At 40.1% G+C, this 20,220-nt stretch overlaps 3 non-coding genes and 2 pseudogenes across 3 annotated transcripts; all 5 read left to right on the forward strand.

The window, feature by feature from the left end:
* The window catches only part of LOC141322867 (uncharacterized), a 677,976-nt pseudogene that overhangs the window by 150,283 nt on the left and 507,473 nt on the right, over positions 1-20,220 (forward strand).
* On the forward strand, positions 1,215-1,354 carry LOC141285379 (U4 spliceosomal RNA). Its single transcript, XR_012338593.1, has one exon. It is a non-coding gene; the product is annotated as a U4 spliceosomal RNA (small nuclear RNA).
* Positions 2,430-2,580, forward strand: LOC141285366 (U4 spliceosomal RNA; annotated as a pseudogene).
* Positions 3,379-3,594, forward strand: LOC141348117 (small nucleolar RNA U3). The gene has a single exon (XR_012357459.1). It is a non-coding gene; the product is annotated as a small nucleolar RNA U3 (small nucleolar RNA).
* On the forward strand, positions 18,661-18,732 carry trnae-uuc (transfer RNA glutamic acid (anticodon UUC)). The gene has a single exon. It is a non-coding gene; the product is annotated as a tRNA-Glu (tRNA).

A 20,220-nucleotide genomic window follows, 5' to 3' on the forward strand; every position in this document is an offset into this window, starting at 1 on the left:
CCAGTGCACAGTGCCCAGGCTCATTCAGCTGCAGTGCTGCCCAGTGTCCAGGCTCCACCAGTGCTCAGTGTCCAGGCTCCACCAGTGCCCAGTGTCCAGGCTCCGCAAGTGCTCAGTGTCCAGGCTCCTTCAGCTGCAGTGCTGCCCAGTGTCCAGGCTCCACCAGTGCCCAGTGTCCAGGCTCCACCAGTGCCCAGTGTCCAGGCTCCACCAGTGCTCAGTGTCCAGGCTCCACCAGTGCCCAGTGTCCAGGCTCCGCAAGTGCTCAGTGTTCAGGCTCCTTCAGCTGCAGTGCTGCCCAGTGTCCAGGCTCCACCAGTGCTCAGTGTCCAGGCTCCATCAGTGCTCAGTGTCCAGGCTCGTATGGAAAAAAATCAAAGTTGGAAATGAAACAATCATTAAAATCAAATATATTACTTTCATATTCAAACTTTGAAACAAAACAATCCATAAAAAACAAATACACGGAGAACTTTATGTGACAGCCTGGATTCAAACCTACGACTTGTTGAATTCTTCACTTCTCTTCTTCCCCCCTTCTTCCCCTTCTTATACAGACTATTGTTCCCCAGCTTTGGCGCAATCGGTTAGCGCGTTCGGCTGTTAACCGAAAGGTTGGTGGTTCAAGCCCACCCAGGGACGTGTGAAATGCCGGTGTTTTGCACGCGCGTCAGGTGTCCACTAACGCCTATGCCATTCTTAGGGTTGCGAGGCACAGCTTTCTCAGGGCGTTTATCCTGTGCACCTTCAATAAGCTGGCTTGTTTTAAAAGAAGTCAGCGGCGGGTGTTTGGTGAACATTTTCACCAGCTGTGGCATGTGGATTCATTCTTTACTGATGATCTGTCTCTGGGGCTCATCTAGTTGACATGGTATCCCCTGACATTTGGCTGAAGGTGCTGATCCACCATCTGCTCTTGGTACGGACTGGATCCGGGGGACTGCAGTGACCATCTGATCGGAATACAGAATGGATCTGCCGGCTACGGTGACCTCAGAATAAGAAGAAACAGACTAATATTAATGTAGATGCAAAAGTTCCATGTTGCCACAGTGTCAGATTGGAGAGGATCTGGTTTTCACAGTCTTGCGTCGATGGACGTCTAGGTGAAGAGGTCTTCACTGTTGATCTGTCTCTGGGGCTCATCCAGCTTGCTACCACCTTGTCGGTTCACATCCACGTAGGTGCACAAAAAGGTCACGACCGTCACCGGTATTCTATCGCAGAGGCAATGTTGTAGCTTGTGTGGTTTATCTGAGGTGTGATCATTGCTGGTTGAAAACTTTCCCCGATATCCCATCGGGATGATTTGAAATACAGTCAGCTTCGACAGTTTTTGCCGGTCTCTCTGGACGCTTCTTGAAAAACATAGTTTTGCTTCGTTTTGTTTCCTTTTGTTGGAGTGGCTGGTTGTTGGTCCTCGTCAAAGAGGTGTCTACAGATCATAGCGTGCCGGAGCCAGAAGATTTGTTGTTTTGTCAATATGTTCTCAAGACTTCGCTGCAGGTATCATTAAACTACAGCACAATTACAGCTCACCGCTACCCATCGTAAACAGGTTGGGCCTGTCTGTTCCGGTGGGCTCTCAGTGGTGCTAAATCATCAAATGAAGAAGATGGGATTCAAACCCACACAAACCAAGGTGTGCCGAGCACAACGGATTAGCCTTGCATCGCCTTAACCACTCGACCACCTCGTCACTTTCCGTGGTCCTTTTATTTAACACTCCGGATTCAGATCATCAGCTCATTAGTAGAGCACTCAGTGAACTGAACTGAGTGTGTCAGATAAGGAGGACACTCCAAAAGTGCAGAGTGGGGTCCCCAGGACCGAGGATTACTGCTAAAGGAGCCGAACGACAAAGATGGGATTCGAACCCACGCGTGCAGAGCACAATGGATTAGCAGTCCATCGCCTTAACCACTCGGCCACCTCGTCATTTTACGTGGCAATTTTTATTTAGCACTCCTGATTCAGATCATCAGTTCATTAGTAGAGAACTCAAAGAACTGAACTGAGTGTGTTAGATAAGGAGGACACACAAAAATTTTAGCATGGGGTCCCCAGGACCTGGATTAAGGTCCAGTGCTAAAGGAACCGAACGACAAGAATGGGATTCCAACCATTGCACAGAGCACAATGGATTAGTAGTCCATCGCTTTAACCACTCAGCCACCCCGTCCCCTTGCTGACCGAGACAGGCCATGTTGCGGACCTTTTCAGCTGCTGCTGCCGTGCTTTCAGCAGGCTGTTTTGAGCACAGAGGGAATAGTGAATGAGCCGTCTTTTACACACCTCTAATCTGTTCCGTGGAAACACGGTGCAGCAACCCGTGCCAGGAGACTGTTTGTGCGGCAGTTTAAAGCTTGCTACCACCTTGTCGGTTCACATCCACGTAGGTGCACAAAAAGGTCACGACCGTCGCCGGCATTCTTTCGCAGAGGCAGTATTGTAGCCTATGAGGTTTATCCATGGCGCGATCATTGCTGGTTGAAAACTTTACCCAATACCCCGCCAGGATGACTTGAAATACAGTTAGCTTTGTTGAGAAATATAGTTAAGCTGCAGCGCAATTACAGCTCACCGTTACCCAAACCCCGTAAACAGGTTGGGTCTGTCTGGTCCGGTGGGCTCTCAGTGGCGCTAAAGCTTCCAATGCGTGTCGAGCACAATGTATTAGCCTTCCACCGCCTTAACCACTGTACCACCTCGTCATCTTGCGGGGTTTCTTTATTTAACTCTCCTGATTCATGTGCATGTGGATGCATTCTTCGTCTTTTGTTTCAGCCGCCGAGGGCCTGTTTTCCACTGAGGCCCTGCGCCAAACTCCCTATGAGACACAATCGAACGTTAGTAGTAACCTCCGATTATGGCCGAATGTGTATTCTGCTCGGACGACGGGGCACCGGTACATCCTTTGTAGCTTTAGCTTATTAGCCAAACGCTACACCAGTTTGCCATTTCCCATGAAATCATCCTTGATTTCCATAAGAAAGGTGCCCCAAATTGGTGGAAAATCACATCTCAACCATACGCTGTCCAAAGCATTGAACCGCCTTCACGCGGCAAAACAGAACATGTTGTTGGCCCGCACTGCTGGGTCAAACTGCGCTTCCCAAAAACAGATTGGGTCAAAACTGACAGAAGAAATCTCTAAGCCTGCTTTAAGCCCTACCCACAGGACGGGTTGACAGTCTTGCACAACGCGAGAGCCTCAGTTTCGCCTATGTAATTTGGGTGACTAAAATTACAAAAAAAATTTTAGGACTCTAATGATGTTTCAGATGTAACTTTTCTCATCTCTGTTGTTAGGTTGTCACCATCTCTGAGACTCAAAGTGTCAGAAGTCGCCTAAGCTGGTTTTGCAGAATGGAGGTCAAGACTATACTTTCAGGGATCATTTCTATAGTTTCTAACTAGGAAATGTGTTTCAAAAGGGTAGTGTCTCCCAAACTACGATGATGAGCTTTGATACTCTTTTCTGAGCGTGAATCGGGTGTGGAGTAATGGTTTATTTTATATGCTCCGCACCATTGATGAATGTTCTGTGTGGCACTTATGCAGCATAGAAGAAGAGAGTGTGATCAGAGTGGTCTTTGAAAAATGTAAATATCAGATTAAAAATCTTGTGAGTAGTTGTGATTGATTGATTATCAGATATGATTCTGTTTGTAATTAATTGTTTAGCTAATAATTGGTGTATATCTGATGAAACTACTTTTTTTTTTTTTTTTTTTGCTTTACATTTTTGTTGGTGGCTGTCACCATCCTTGAGATTCAGAATGTCAGGATAAGATGTCAGCTGGTTCTATCAACTTAAAGTTGCCATAAAATGCATTGAGAGAATATTTTAATTTGTTCTTTGATATCTACATAGAAGGTATATGGCATAGGAAAGGGCAAACAATCTCCAGAAATGGTTTTACAGGACCATTTACAACCCTAGGATTTGTCCCTAGAATGAAATGCTCTGTTATTGCCTTTTTTGGAAGCTTCATGAATATTAATGAGCTCTGCTCCGATTGGCTGTTTCACAGAGCTGCTCATCTCTATAGCTGGCACATTGATAAAAATATATATTTGTTTAGAAGCTCTAGCCGCTTTTAATATGTGGTTTGTTGAATCTGCCGTTTTGAATCGCAGACATTTTAGTCTCATTACTGTGATCCATGTGCTCTGTGTAAAGTTATAATGCAGAGGGAGCTCTTCTTACCACACAAGTTCAGCTGCTTCTCGGTGATACTCTGGATCTGTAAATCATTCGCCATCATCAGCGCAGTTATTTCTCCATCATTCACCATCATCAGCACAGTCATCTCTCTGTTTATGTGGTAAGTGATATCTTTTGTACTGCAATGTAACAGGCTAGTGCTAGCATTAGGCTAACCGTGTCCCTTCAGTGGCTTGCCTTGTTTTACTGATGTACTGACGTTACCGATGATTGGGCGATGCAAATGTTGGAGGCGTAACTATTAACGATCCCGGGACTGTTGCGTAACAGTCGGTGTTATGTTGGAATTGACATATAAATCTAGTGTTTGCAAAAGACCACCGAAAAATAGAAGATTTATCCTTATCCTTATATAGATTTATCCTTGATTTCCATAAGAAAGGTGCCCCAAATTGGTGGAAAATCACATCTCAACCATACGCTGTCCAAAGCATTGAACCGCCTTCACGCGGCAAAACAGAACATGTTGTTGGCCCGCACTGCTGGGTCAAACTGCGCTTCCCAAAAACAGATTGGGTCAAAACTGACAGAAGAAAACTCTAAGCCTGCTCTAGGCACAACGCGAGAGCCTCCGATTCGCCTGTGTCATTTGGGAGACGATGACACCAGCGTGCCCACTCGCCGCACAGGCTAAGTGGATTTTGCGAGCTCCGGAAACATCTTTCAAAACAGCCTGTTAGTACGTGCGATTCTAATCCCTAACCCTAACCCTTGCTTTTACAACCGTGATCCGGCGGCAGCAGACACACAGCGGCTGTCTCTGTGGCGCTACCTGGAGCAGGATCATCTGTTTCCGCGGCCGTCTCCTCGTCCAATCGCCGATCTCACCGTCCATTGTGAGAATGGATGAGAGCCAATCGCGTCGCTCGCCGTCCATTGTGAGAATGGACGAGGCGCCAATCACATCACTCGAGGTCCATTGTTGAGAGCCACTCACCGCGCTTAGTTTCATTCTAAGTCAGGTTCAAAAATCAGACGAACGGAATATAGGATAACTTTTCAAAGTAAGTAATACATGTTTTCTACTTTCCTCCTCTCTGTTTACAATGTTCTCAATTGGTAACTTTTACGTTTTCGTCCGTCGTTCATTCGTGTTTTGTGTTCACAAACTTTTGACTCGCGAATTGCCCATAAGGAAACACCGTTTAAATGTAATCTTACTTATTAAACTCTATTTACACGTTCTGAAGTTCGATTTAAATGGGGAAAAAAAAACGTGTTTCAGTTGTAAATGTAGTCATTCTTTATGATAATTTACAGTGTTTTTGTAACCATGTTGAGTTTTTGGCTGATCGTTTACAACTGTATGAACACAGTCTTACAATAAATGAAAATCTAAATGAACAGCAACTACAAAAAACGTTGTGCTTGAGTTTATCGTCATTTACCATGGTTTTGCTATAGTGAAAGTGTAATAATCATGTTTTATTTTCATGATTTGCCTATAATCTCACATATAAAACACCATTTGCCTGTAATTTTGCATAATTTTGCATAAAACACATTTATTCTTTTTAAAGTTTGATTTGAATTTTAAAAAATATGCTTAGTTGTAGAAATAGTCATTTCTAATTAAAATTGAATGTGAGTTTGCTATGTGTGACTGTAGTAATCAAGTTTTGTGTTTGCAGATGGATTGCCATTTGTATAAACACAGATGCAAGTGCTACAAATAATAATTTAAATGAAAACGCAATGTTATATAGATATCCCTTACAAAAATTAACCATGGTTTAAGTAAAGTGTACTTACTATGTTCTTTGTTTTTGTTTTTTCAGATTGATTATCATATATATAACCACAGTTTTTAACTAACAGTGCATTTTTTATTTTATTTTTTTTGGGAAGGGTAGCACTTTATTTTACATGGTCATTAGCTTGAATAGATATGATTGTATCATTATAAATAAATTAAAAACATTTGTGTAGTTGTCCAATACTTGCAAAATGCACATTATTTACTATTATTTCCCTAATATATTTAGATGAGCACTAAGCCAAAGAGCCACAAGGCCATGGGTGATGGCGAGTGGATGGCCAGGTTGAGGACTTTTGCCAGCTCTGGGGTTTGTCCGTCTGGAGGCAACAGACCAGCACCAAGGCAGCGGAAGTGGTACAACCTCTACCAGAAGGTAAAGTTACCTGTATCTCATTGTAGAATATGTATGTGAACATTATTTGTCAAACATTTTTACACATGACTGTGTTTAATGTTTTTGAAAGAAGGGTCTTTTGCTCATTAAGCCTGCATTTATTTGATCTAAAATACAGAAAAAACAGCAATATAATTTGTACTGCATATTTGTATTTTTTTTTATGAAAACTGTGATACGTTTTGCAGAATTCATTGATGAAGAAAAAGTTAAAAAGAACAGCATTAATTTCTTCAAAAAACTTTTGAACAGTACTGTATATTGTTACAGAAGATTTTCTATTATATTTCTAATGCTGTTCTTTATTTAACTTTTTAATGATTTCTTAAATGATTGCTAAATATATTCAGCATTGATAACAGAAATAAATAAAATTTAAAGTATATGGAACTGTAAATTTAAACTGTACACAGTAAAGTCCCCAGTGTTAAATCAACACTGCTCAGAGTACATATGGTCCCACTCCAGATAGTGATAAAGTAACACTGAAGCAAAGTTAAAGTTAATGAGGTAATTAGGTGATTAACAAAGTGATGATTGATCATTATTGAAGACACCTGATGTTAATAAGCAGAATCACCAAAGGAGAAGACCAAAAGTTTTAAGCAACCATTATAGCGGTCAATGTTTGCATTAGTTGGGCTCTTGACCCTTAAATATTTAATATAAGAGCTTTTTTGGCTGCAGTTACTAAGTTATAACAGCCAGACAAGCCAAGAGCAAAGGTCATCAGGTAGCATTGACTGTGTTTAACATAATCATCATATATTGACTTGAGTTTTTGACACAGTATTTCCTTACAGACTACAAGAAACTGTGAACAAAAGACCAATCAGTTTTGGCATAATCAGACAGATGATGAAAAAAAGAGTTTATTTTAATGTAGACACACAGACATGAAGAATCAGCGTGAGCATCACAACAACGGTGACCATCAAAAAGCGTGTTGTAGCTAATCAGCACTCATCCATGACTCCCATCATGCATTGCGGCATGAATAAATGATGAGAGTTCAGAGTTGATCTGTTTATCCGAATATGCCGTTTGTCACCATTGTTGAGATTCATGGGCTGGTTCTTGATGTCTATGTGTGCCGTTATGAAACAATTTTTTTTTAAACAGATTATAAAAAAAGTATTTTCTAAAAAAAAAAAAGTGTTGGATTTTCTGTGGATTGTAAGGACTATTACAATAAGCAAAAAAAAAAAAAACTAATATTAGACACTATGTGATTCACATCAAACAATGAATATGTTATAGCATAATCATCACCTGATGACATAAGCTTCTGGCTGTGCTGTTTTAACTCAAACACAGCAGCCAAACAAAATTTTGCATTAAAGATTTAAGGGTCAAGAGCCTAACTAATGCAAACACTGACCACTATAATGGTTGCTTAAAAATGTTGGTTTTCTCCTTTGGTGATTCTGCTTATTAACATCAGGTGTCTTCAATAATGATCAATCATCACTTCGTTAATCACCTAATTACCTCGTTAGCTTAAACACTGCTTCAGTCTTAACTTTATCTCTGCTTCAGTGTTACTTTAACACTATCTGGAGTGGGACCATATGTACTCTGAGCAGTGTTGATTTAACACTGGGGACTTTACTGTGTAAGCATGACCATGACATGAGCAGCTGGAGCTGTTCTCGAGCCGGCCGCCTGTGCAGATTCTGCCACATAGTCCTTAAACAGGGACCAAACAGCCCACACATCCATAGGCATCCCTGGAGTGGCAGGAAAATACATTTACTGCCCAGAAAAAGTCCTCGCCTTATACAAAGATAGAGGCATGACAAAGGAAATGACATGGAAGGAATTTCAAGCCTCATCATTCTATGGCATGGAAAAGGAGAGGTGGGCAGCAGAGAGAAAAAAATAGAAATTCTAATTGTAATCATCCATTATTTTCATGTTGCACCATTCTGTTGCTCCATCCATTCCTTTCAGTCACATACACATTTTAATTGGTCATTGTTTTTGTCCTTAACATCCATCCTAGCACATAAGACCTAAATGGAGCATATTCTGGTAAATTGCAACTGTTTGTAAAATGTGTACTGATTAATCTAATTGATTGTTATTTGCTTGTGTACATATATCTAATTGACCTTGTTCTTTTTGTCCACTCCCATTGCTTTGCAGCAGCTATAATTTCCTTGGTTATACTTGTGTTTTTTTTTTTTTTTGTTTATACTTGTTTTAGCACTCTCTAAATTCCACTGAAGGCATGTTTGAGTCAATTTAATAAAACATTGATTTTAAGTAAAGAACTTGTCTCACCTGATTTAATCTTCAAACACTATTTGGCTTATTATCAATAAGAACAATGGGTTAAATTGTTTATTTTTTAAATAAATTTTTGAATGCAACATATTATATTGATATTACATACTTTATGGCCATTCTCTATACAGAAAAATACATACACATTTCAGACTGATCTGATGTAGATTTTAACATACCTCTCATGTAAAATTTTGAATAACTAATGCAGCATTTCAGTACCATGGACAGGGAAAGTAAAATTCAGCACCAAGGACAGCTGGCAAAAACGCTGCAATCTGATTGGCTGTCAGTGAATTACAACTATTCATGGCTGGCCCCCGCGGTGGCGCAGTGGATAACGCGTCTGACTACGGATCAGGGCCCGTATTCACAAAACATCTTAAGGCTAAAAGTAGCTCATAAGTTGCCGATTTAGGAGAAAATCTTAAAAATAATGGGCGTGTCGGTCCTAAATTTAGGACTCATAAGTTTTTGCTCTAAGAGTGTTTCACAAAGCGTTTAGCGCTAAAACTAGCTCCTAAATCTGTGCAACGTAAAGACTGATTTATACGTATCCGCAAGTTCGCTTGGGTTTGTAAAATCACCCATTTCGCGTGGCTGTGTGCACGGCTTCTCGAGTGAACTGTTTGCGTGTAACCCCATTTCTCACGAAAAATGTTAAAGCTGTTTTGGCTGAACAGGTACGCCTGTACAAACATCTCTATAATCCATCAATGCGTGACCATAGAAATGGTCAGATGGCAAAAAACTCATCGTGACCTGTATTGGAACGGACGAAAACTTTTGCAAAAAAGTTTGTGAGACTGTACATTTTGTGTTGGTTTTACTGTTGAAGACTGCTGTAATAAAAATATTTCTCATAATTGCTTTTGTTAGTGTTTCACATTACTTATTTTCATAGGCGTAATGCACGGGTGGGATGAGTGGGACACTTTTTGCAAAGCTATTGTCCCACCACTTTTTTGAACATCTCACAGCAAGGATGTACCTAATGCTGATGAAACATTCCTTTCTGTTAAATAAGGTGCTGATGCTGGAATCTGTATTTTTTTCTGAAATCATGCTTAATGTTCGTTGCGGAACTTTCTAAATGCGGCTCGTGCTCAGTGTTCACACGCGCGCGCTTCAATCCCTCACTTATGACTCATTACGGTTAAAAATCAAAACAAAATACACACAAATGTGTCTCTGATATAGGATCACTGATGAACATATTTAATTTTATTAAGGGATGAAAAAAGCTATGTGACAGCAGATTAGAACCGAAACCCTCTGACTCATCTAATGAACATTCTACCACTAGACTATTTGGATATTACTCATAATTGATGCATATCTATGCATTTATTCCCTGCAACATTATCTCAAGGCTAATAACATATTATTAAAGTACATGTAAGAATAAAATTATCATGTTAAAAACTAGTTTAATGTCAATACATTATGTACACATGATCAGAGTCTGTAACCACAAAACATTTCATTACCACTAAAAGTTCTCCTAAATGCTAGTAAAAGTTTTTAGCTAAGAGTTTTCTCTTAAAACCTATTCACAAACCTGCTGAGACAAACTTTTACTAAGGAATAGAGAGAAGTCTTAAGCTAAAAGTAAGGGCGGGGTTGACCTCGTTACTATGGATGATGTTGACATGCTCATTAACTATGCACACAATGATTGGCTGACAGGGGAGGGGTCTCTGTCAGACATTCATTCATAGAAATATTGTAACGTGCACTATTATATCATATTTAAATAAAGGTTTTAAAATAAAAATGTTGCCATATTCAAATAAAGATTTTAAAATGCAGGCTAAGTGTCACTAATTAAACGTGTATCTTCAGCCTCATGTGCGCTCCTCGTATACAGTTAGCGGCTATGCATATAAACAGCCTTTTAATTAACAGTAGAATAATCATAGGTGATAGTAAGGCATGTAAACGTAAAAGAAAACCAAACTGGACGCAAGAACAACTCTTACTTCTTGCCCAATTTGTTCATGAATACAAAGTTAGCATAACCTCAAAAACTAAAAGAGATGTGTGGGAAAATATATGTGTGCAAATAAATGCAGCTTTCCCACTTTTGTCCAGAAGCAAAGATGACTGTGAAAAGCGCTGGTACTCTTTGCAAAGTCAGGCAAATTAAGGCAGAGATTGTAGAATTTAAGTGACAAACAACTGCTACAGCTAAACGGACATTACTTTCAAGTTGCCGATAATGTTTTCATGTAACCTTATGCTATTGCAGATTAAAATCCTTAGCCTCATTAAAATATTTATTGCATTCATAAGAAGCTGCGATTCGAGGATTTTCAAAACATTGATCTGTGGCGTTATTGAGTTTTTTCTATTTGTTGCAAATCTACAGCAGTCCTTCGCGATTAAGACCACATCTTCTGAAAAGCTCATTATCATCCAATGCTTCTAAAATGTTTCTGTTCCGAGGCAGACAGCCGGCAACAGCCATTTTAGGATAGTTTTAGGACTTGATCTTAGTGACTTAGTGACTAGTCCTAAATGTAGGATTGTTTTAAGCATTACTTTTAAGATTTTCTCCTAAATCGCTAAGTTATGAGATAGGCTACTTTTATCCTTAATATCTTTTAGGAACAGGTGCCCAGAATTTGGTGATGTGCGCGCGCAGGCAGCACAGGCTTGCGGTGCAGAAGAACGCGTCGAGTATAAATCAGCCTTAATAAGGCTTAAATCACAAGATCAAATCCTTACCTTCCTAATATTGCTGTTGCTGGCGATCTGCCTCGGAACTTAAACGTTTTAGAAACACTCTGCATGTATATGCACGCATATTCCTACACAACTTTTTTTTAGTCTTGGAGGTTATTTTCATTTGATTATATCCTACGTTGGGCAAGAAGTAACAGCTGTTCTTGCATCCAGTTTGGTTTTGTTTTACGTTTGCGTATCTCGCTATCAGCCATGATTATTCTATCATGAATAGAAAACAAGGTTTCTATGTCAGTGCTGATAGCCTAGCGGTTAGTGCGTCAATATATAGCGTAACTCTGCTCAAAGCGCCCTGAGTTCGATTCCTGTTTTGAAATATTTTGCTGCTCCCGCCCCCTTATCTTCACTCAATGATTTTGTGTTAGTTCTCTGCTATTCTGTGTCATTAAAAGCATAAAAAGCTCTTTAAAAAAGTCTGTTTACATGCATATCAGCTAATTGTTTCTTATAAGAAGCACACAGGTAAAAGGCTGTCAATCATTTGAACACTTGTTTATTAAGTGACACTTGCCCTATATTTTAAATTCTTTTTGAATGTGGCAACATTTTTACTAACTTTTTAAAACTTTATTTGAATATGGCAACATTTACAACAATATTTTTATGAATAAATGTCTGACAGAGATCCCTCCCCTAACAGCCAATCACTGTATGCATGGTTAGTGAGCATCATCCATAGTAACGAGGTCAACCCCGCCCCTTACTCTTAGCTTAAGACTTCTCTCTACTGCTTAGTAAAAGTTTGTCTCAGCAGCTTTGTTAATAGGTTTTAAGAGAAAACTCTTAGCTAAAAACATTTACTGCTATTTAGGAGAACTCTTAGTGGTAAGATAAAATGTTTTGTGAATACGGGCCCAGAAGATTCTAGGTTCGACTCCTGGATGGCTCGCGTTACTCTTTTTGCGTAATGCAGTTTAATTTTGATGTCACGGGCTTGCTGAATTGTTGCCCTATTCTTACGTGCCACCCAGGCTTTGAGAAAAAGTTGGACACGAAATGAAATCCAAACTAGCCAATGATCAGCAACTTATCCGGTTAAAACCGCGTCTCAGTTTCATTGCTAATCTCATGATTTTTTCATTTCTGTACCTTGACAGACCGGCGATAGGCTGTTTTTCCTTGAGATAACGGTTACAATGCAAGACCACGCTTGGAGCTACAGGAAGTGAGTTGGCTGCAGTTGGGAGAAGAAGGCTCTCCTCCATTTTGTTTATTTTTCTTTTGTGTTTTTTTTTTACTTCAATTAAGTTTTTTTTTGTGCTTTTTTGTTAGTTTTAAACCACCCAACAGCAGCATCTCTGCTGGCTGGAGGGTGGTTAACCTTTTTTTTTTTTTTTGCTTTTTTTCTTTAAAATGGACGGTTTAATGGATAATGACACAGGACCGGGTGGAGGAACACGAATGGTAAATGACAATGGACTGGACAGAGAGACATGCATGGCAAACAACACTGGACTGGACTATCATCAACGAGCAAGATACAGTGGAAAGAAATATTTGAAGGAGGCAACAGTGATTGTGAATGTGGAACATGTAAATGAGGTGAGAGCTGTGGATATTATTAAAGCAGTGACGGACAAGTGTGGAAATGGAAAAATTCTAGCGTTAAGTCCAAGACAAGGAAAGGAGTTCGAATTAACAATGGAAAAGGAGGAATCGTGTGAGGATTTAATCGATGGACTGACAATTAAAGGGGTGAACTGTGAAATAAAAAAACTGCAGAATAGAGAATACGTTGTTTCCTTCATGCACCTGCCCGTCTACCTGGATGACACTGAAATTATTGGAAAATTGGAGGGATGGGGAGTTAAACCCCTTTCAAAAATTAAAAGAAGATGCTACCCGGGCACTGAAATCGAGGAAGGAACAAGGTTCCTAAAAGTAAGGTTCCCCAAAGAAGTAGCATCATTGCCTTACAGCACGAGGCTGGAAACGGCAGAAGGGTTGCAGTATTTTAGGGTGATGCACAGCCACCAGGTGAAGACCTGTAGACTGTGCATGAGCCCAGACCACCTGCTAAAAGAGTGCCCTGAGTTTACATGCTACAAGTGCGATGAAAGGGGACATTTTGCAAGAGACTGTTACGCAGTCAGGTGCCCGGAGTGTCAGCAAATTTTAAGTAAGTGTGAGTGTTGGATGGAGGAAGAGGAAGGAGGCACGGAAAGTCAGGTGGACGGACAGGTGCGTGAAGGAAACAACGAGGAGGACGGAGAAACTGGCGAAACACAAGAGGAAGGATTACAACAAAAAGAAACAGAAGGAGCAACAGGCAACCGAGAGGAAGGAGAAGAAGAAAAAGGGAACGATGAACTTAAGGAACATACAACACAACAAGACACCCACTGGACAGAAATGGAAATATTGGACACTTCTAAAAGTTTTCTGGACGACGTAGAGAGAGATGGACAAAGAATGGGAAATCAAAACAAAGAAACAGACAATGGAGAGCAAGCAAAGATGGACAACATGGGAAAGGACAGAGAGGGGAGAGGACTAATTAGAAGGAGAGCCTTAAAGGTAAAACCAAATGTGGAAAATGCAAGAAAAAAAATCATGACAAGTGTAAACAGATATGAAGTGTTAAGTGGGCTGGAGGGAGAAGATGGAGTATAATGTTTTCTAGGTATTTGTTTTTATTTCTTTTAATGGTTTTAAGTTTGATGGACATGAGAAAATTTGAAAGACTGAAAGAAAAATGCAAAGGAGAAGATGTTATCGCTTTGCAAGAAACAAACTGGAAAGAGAGTGTGATGATGGACTATAAAAAGAAATGGGAAGGAGATATTTTATATAACAATGGGGATGGAAGGCTTGGAAGAGGTGTAGCGTTTTTAATGAGAAAATATGTTTTTAATGCAAGCAAAGTAGTTTATAAAGATAAGATGGGGAAATGTATGGTGGTTGGAGTTAACTATGAAGGTCGTGAACTGATCTTAGTGAATGTACATGCACCAACAGAAGAGAAAGAAAAGAAAGAATTTTTTAAGGTTTTAAGAAATATTGTAAACAAGTATAAGGAAATAATTATGATGGGGGATTTTAACACAGTTTTTAGTAAACAAGATATGGCAGAAGGGATGGTGTTTAAAACTGACATGGGGAGGAAAGAATTAAAAGTACTAATGGAAGAAAACAATATGATCGATGTGTGGAGAGAAAGAAATGAAAAGAAAAAAGAATTTTCAAGGAGGCAAATAGTGGGGCAGTTTGTGTGTCAAACAAGAATTGACTTTATTTTATGTACGAGAAATGTGGAGAATTTTATAGAAAAGATTAAGTATGTAGAAGGAAGTGTTAGTGATCACAAGTTTTTATTTTTTAAAGTGGACTGGAGTAAAGTGCAAAGAGGGCCGGGAGTATGGATTTTAAATAAAGAGGATTATGTTTTAAGTATAAAGGAGATCATTGAAAAGGAAAAAGGAAATGAAATGTATAATGAGGATAAGCGAATATGGTGGGAGAATGTGAAATATCTGGTTAAAAAATTTACAATAAAGTATTGCAAATTAATTAAAAAATGTAAGGGAAATAAGGAAAGGGAGCTAAGACAAAACTTAAATAAGGAACTGGGTAATGCGGAACAAAGCATAGAGAAAATAAAAGAAATGGAGGGTAGACTGAAGGAAATGGAAGAGGAGAAATATGAAGGTGCAAGATTAAGAAGCAAAGCAAAATATACAGTGGAAGGGGAGAAGTGCACAAAATTCTTCTTTGATCTGGAGAAAAGAAGAGGAAAAGCAGAAATGATCAAAGAAATAAGGGCCAAAAATGGTATGATAGTAAAGGAAAATGAGGAGATATTGGAAGAAATAAAATCATACTATGAGAACTTATTCTGTTCGGAGGGGGTAAAAGAAATAGAAAAAGTGGAGTTATTAACGCAAATAAAAGCAAGAATAGGAGAAGTCGAAAAAAAAGAATGTGATGATGAAATAAGAGAGGAAGAAATAAAAAAAGCAATAAGTGAATTAAATAAAAGGAAAAATCCGGGGATAGATGGGTTGGGGAGTGAGTTTTACATTGTTTTTAAAGATTTTTTAACCAGTATTTTAAAAGAAGTATTTGATGAGATTTTTAGGAAAGATGAGATGAACCAGAGGATGGGAATGGGATTAATGAAGCTGATATATAAAAGGAAAGGAGACAAATTGGAGTTAAGAAATTATAGGCCTATAACAATGCTTAACACAGATCTGAAGGTTTTATCAAAAGTTTTAGCTAACAGACTAAAAGAAGTGATGCCCAGCATAATCAAAACAAACCAAGCATACAGTATTATAGGAAGAGATATTGCAGATACAACAATGAGCATAAAAGATACAATAAGGTATATTACTGAAAAGAAAAAAGATGGTTTTATAATCAGTTTGGATTTTGAGAAGGCTTTCGACAGGGTAGAGCATGATTTTTTATTTGGGGTTTTAAAGAGTTTTGGGTTTGGAGGGAAATTTATTAAATGGGTTAAAATTTTATATAAGGGTGCTGTAACGAGAGTAAAGTGTAATGGATTTTTAACAGAGTGTTTTAAATTAACGAGATCAATTAGACAGGGTTGCCCGTTGTCGGCACTTTTATATACTTTAATTGCAGAACCACTGGGATTGGCTATAAAGCAGGAGGGGAGAATAAAAGGGATAGACATAGAGGGAGGAGAGAATAAAATTTTTCAATATGCCGATGATACTACGCTAATGCTACAAGATCTGGCCAGTGTAGAGGAAGCAATGAAAATAGTACAACAATTTTGCAGGGGATCAGGGGCTAAAGTGAACGAGGATAAAACTGTATACATGAGATTTGGGGGAACGGAGGTTTTAACTGGGCACTTTACTTTTAAGGAAATGAATGAAATAAAGATTTTAGGGATTTTAATGGGAAGGGATGAAAAGAAAGCAGAAGGAAGTATGTGGGAGGAGATTCTAGGAGGGATTGAGAGAAGGTTGATCTTTTGGAAATGAATGTCATTAACTTTAAAGGGGAAGGTTTTAATTTTGAATGTTTTAATGGTTTCTAAGTTATGGCATATTTTATATGTATCATCTATGCCGTTGTGGGTAGAAAAAAGGCTAAAAAAAATGTTTTTTAGATTTTTTATGGGAAGGAAAGCCCCCGAGAATAGCACACAACACTTTAATAGGAGCAGTGGGAAAGGGAGGACTGGGGTTAATGGATGTGGAACAAAGAAAGAACAGTTTGAGAGTTAAAATAATTAAAAAGTACATGGATGAAGACAATAAAGCGGCATGGAAGAGAACAATGGGGTATTTTTTAAGTAAGTGTAGTAATTTTAACTTGGGGGACAACATTTTATGGATGAAAACAAAAAAGTGGATGACGGAAGGGCTGCCAGAGTTTTACAAAGAACTGTTGGGGGCATGGAGCAAATTTTTAACTAATGTGCATTTTAAGCCACATGGCAGAGAGAACATTTTAAATCAGCCTTTATTCTCAAACAATGGCATTTTAAATCAAGGGAAAGAGATATTTTTTAAGAAATGGTGGGATGTGGGAATCATGAAAGTCAGAGATATTTTATATGAATTCAAGGAGGGATTCTTACCAGTACAATATATTGTGGATGTGATGGAAGAGGCAAAGGAGGATTACAGCAGACAAGCGATAACAAAAAACTATGATGTAATTAAGAATGCTATACCTCAAGAGTGGATAAAGATAATTGAAAACATGGAAGAAGGGAAACAAGAAAAAGATGTGTATGTGAAGGTGGGGGAAAAACTGTATGCTTTTAATGAATGTACTGTAAAAAAGTTTTACTCTATGTTTAGAGATGCTGTTTTTAAGAAACCTGTGGTAAATGAATATTGGTTACATAAATTTAAGGATTTAAAAGAAGACAACATATGGGGGAACATGAATGGGAAACTTGTACAGACGAAACTGGAAAACTCAGAATATTTTATCAGACACAGAGTTATTTTTACAGATGTTATTTTAAACAAAATTGGAATGGAACCAAGTGCTACTTGTAAAGTTTGTAAAAATGAAGATGAAGGATTTCTACACTTGTTTTTATGTTGCAATGAATTGGAGGATTTTAATGGGAAATGCAAAAATATGATTTTAAGTTTGAGAGGGGAGGATGATGAAAGTATCGAATGGAATAAGGTGGTGATGTTGGGTCTGGATAAGCAATGTAAAAACAAAAAACTTATCAATTTGCTTGTGATGTTGATCAAGAGTGCAATATGGGGAAGAAGGGCCGTGGCAAAGAGAGAAAATATTTTATTGGATGTGTGGAATGTGTTTAAAAGAAAATTTGAAAAGTATGTTCAATGCCTGTTTAATTATTTTAAACTCGAAGATAAAATTGATGTTTTTTATAATGTTTTTTCCCAGGATGTCTGGAAGGTTTTAATGGACTCTGGTTTGGAAATGTCATTTGAACATAACTGAATGATTGTTAAAATCATGTTTGCTCAGAGACTTTCAATGGAAGCTTAACTAAATGTCTACACTTTTTTATGACTGAGGAGATTATGTGATGACAATTGTTGGTGTTTGTTTTTAATATGGAAAGCATTTCATGGAAATTGTGATTAAAATATTTCTCAAAAAAAAAAAAAAAATGGATAACGCGTCTGACTACGGATCAGAAGATTCTAGGTTCGACTTCTGGCTGGCTCGCGCTACGCTTTTTGCTTAATGTAGTTTGGTTTTGATGTCACGGGCTTGCCGAATTGTTGCCCTATTCCTACGTGTCAGCCAGGCTTTGAGAAAAAGTTGGACACGAAATGAAATCCAAACAATACAGGCTTCTGTCACGTCGAAAACCAACAAGTCGGGCGCAAGCACAATGCGCTCCAGTCGGTGGGCCAGTGGTGCAATGGATAACGCATCTGACTACGGATCAGAAGATTCTAGGTTCGACACCTGGCTGGCTAGCGCTATGCTTTTTGCGTAATGCAGTTTGGTTTTGATGTCACGGGCTTGCCGAATTGTTGCCCCATTCCTACGTGTCACCCAGGCTTTGAGAAAAACTTGGACACAAAATGAAATCCGAACTAGCCAATAATCAGCAACTTATCCGGTTAAAACCGCGTCTCAGTTTCATTGCTAATCTCATGATTTTTTCATTTCGGTACCTTGACAGACCGGCGATAGGCTGTTTTTCCTTGAGATAACGGTTACAATGCAAGACCACGCTTGTCTTTTCGAATGCGTGGCGTGACTATTTTTGGAATCTTTTTTTTTACCCGGACAAGGCTTCCACTGACCATTTCCCATATGGTCTAGCGGTCAGGATTCCTGGTTTTCACCCAGGCGGCCCCGGTTCGACTCCCGGTATGGGAAGGCGGGCTCCTCTTTGCTTCCCTCTTCGAACGGGCCGCACGTCTTCCTGCGTCGAAGGCTGTTTTTTGGCCAGCAGTCGAGCTGCAGAAACCTAATAGGCAGAGGTTATGACCCCACATGCCTGTGCCTTCGATAGCTCAGCTGGTAGAGCGGAGAACAGTAGGTGAAGCGTTTGCAATCCTTAGGTCGCTGGTTCGACTCCGGCTTGAAGGAGGTTGTTTTTTCATGTGCCCACCTTTTTTGGGGGGGCCGGCCTTCTGAAAACGCCCAGCAGAGCTTGATTTTACAGTCCGCCGTTGGGGGGAGGGGGGCAAAAGAGCGTTCCCTGACCGGGAATCGAACCCTGGCCGCGGTGGTAAGAGCGCCGAATCATAACCACTAGACCACCAGGGAAGGGCTGATCTGGTGCTGGGCTGATCTGGTGCTGGCCTGATAGCATGAGAACAAGCAGACAGCAATACCGGCTTCTGTCACGTCGAAAACCAACAAGTCGGACGCAAGCACGAGGTCCTCCTGTCGGTGGACCAGTGGGGCAATGGATAGCGCGTCTGACTACGGATCAGAAGATTTTAGGTTCGACTCCTGGCTGGCTCGCGCTACACTTTTTGCGTAATGCAGTTTGGTTTTGATGTCACGGGTTTGCCGAATTGTTGCCCTATTCCTACGTGCCACCCAGGCTTTGAGAAAAAGTTGGACACGAAATGAAATCCGAACTAGCCGTTAATCAGCAACTTATCCGTTTAAAACCGCGTCTCAGTTTCATTGCTAATCTCATGATTTTTTCATTTCTGTACTTTGACAGACCGGCGATAGGCTGTTTTTCCTTGAGATAACGGTTACAATGCAAGACCACGCTTGTTTTTTCGAATGCGTGGCGTGACTATTTCTGGAATCTTTTTTTTTACCCGGACAAGGCTTCCACTGACCAGTTCTAATATGGTCTAGCGGTCAGGATTCCTAGTTTTCACCCAGGCGGCCCGGGTTTGACTCCCGGTATGGGAAGGCGGGCTCCTCTTTGCTTCCCTCTTCGAACGGGCCGCACGTCTTCCTGCGTCGAAGGCCGTTTTTTGGCCAGCCGTCGAGCTGCAGAAACCTAATAGGCAGAGGTTGTGACCCCATAGACCCGTGCCTTCGATAGCTCAGCTGGTAGAGCGGAGGACTGTAGGTGAAGCGTTGGCAATCCTTAGGTCGCTGGTTCGACTCCGGTTCGAAGGAGGTTGTTTTTTCATGTGCCCACCTTTTTTGGGGGGGCCGGCCTTCTGAAAGCGCCCAGCAGAGCTTGATTTCACAGTCCGCCGTTGGGGGGGAGGGGGGCAAAAGAGAGTTCACTGACCGGGAATCGAACCCGGGCCGCGGCGGTGAGAGCGCCGAATCCTAACCACTAGACCACCAGGGAAGGGCTGATCTGGTGCTGGCCTGATAGCATGAGAACAAGCAGACAGCAATACAGGCTTCTGTCACGTCGAAAACCAACAAGTCGGGCGCAAG

Source organism: Garra rufa, chromosome 1 (genome assembly GCF_049309525.1).
Source record: "Garra rufa chromosome 1, GarRuf1.0, whole genome shotgun sequence".
Taxonomy (NCBI): domain Eukaryota; kingdom Metazoa; phylum Chordata; class Actinopteri; order Cypriniformes; family Cyprinidae; genus Garra; species Garra rufa.